Genomic DNA, 870 nt, shown 5'->3' on the forward strand with positions numbered 1-870 from the left:
TATATATATATATATATATATATATATATATATGTGTATGTATATATGTATATATGTATGAATGTATGTGTGTGCTGTGACGTGAGTGTACCTTTCGCAGAATTAATATGTTCAGACAACACTCACCCCGTACCACTCCAAACGTAGTTACGATATTAAACTAACACAGTAACCAATACGGACGATCAACGATGTCAACTACTGCTGTCGACCACACTGTCAACTAATTTCTTTTATTTGGCACACAGGCCATGACACAGAGGGGGACGGCACGAGGACAGACAGAACACCACAATGGGGACAAAAACATAAAACGAATGAATGAAGGATAAATAATAATTAATGACGATGAAATGGCTGCATTGAGCTTCACAGTATCATTTAAATGTTTTAATGTTAAGTTTTTTTAATCATCAATTTTTCTTTCTTTTTTCCCTCTTTTATTTTCTTTTAGCATCTTGAGCACAGTCTTTAGAATTTTAACATTTACTTACGGTTTACCATTTTATGTATGGTAATAAGTCTTGATAGTCTATGACTGGCGGCAAGTCGTTGAATTCTACTCTTGCACCCATTGGGTCCATCCTGTTTCCGAACAATTCCTTCAACTTGTTGTATCTATGCTTATCTGGGGTTGATTTATTCGACTAAAATTCTTCAAGGTGGTACCACAGCATGACGGCACTCTAATGACTAAAACAAGTGAAAGAATAAAAGAGTATATATATAGCAGTGGCTATTCCGGTGCCAGGGCTGTTCGGGCTTAGCCCGAGTACAAATTTAACAAATTGAACGTGGCTCTTCAATATATAGATACACACACGCGCACACGCACACACATACATATATATATAAATATATATATATATA

This window comes from Octopus bimaculoides, chromosome 2 (genome assembly GCF_001194135.2).
Source record: "Octopus bimaculoides isolate UCB-OBI-ISO-001 chromosome 2, ASM119413v2, whole genome shotgun sequence".
Classification (NCBI taxonomy): Eukaryota; Metazoa; Mollusca; class Cephalopoda; order Octopoda; family Octopodidae; genus Octopus; species Octopus bimaculoides.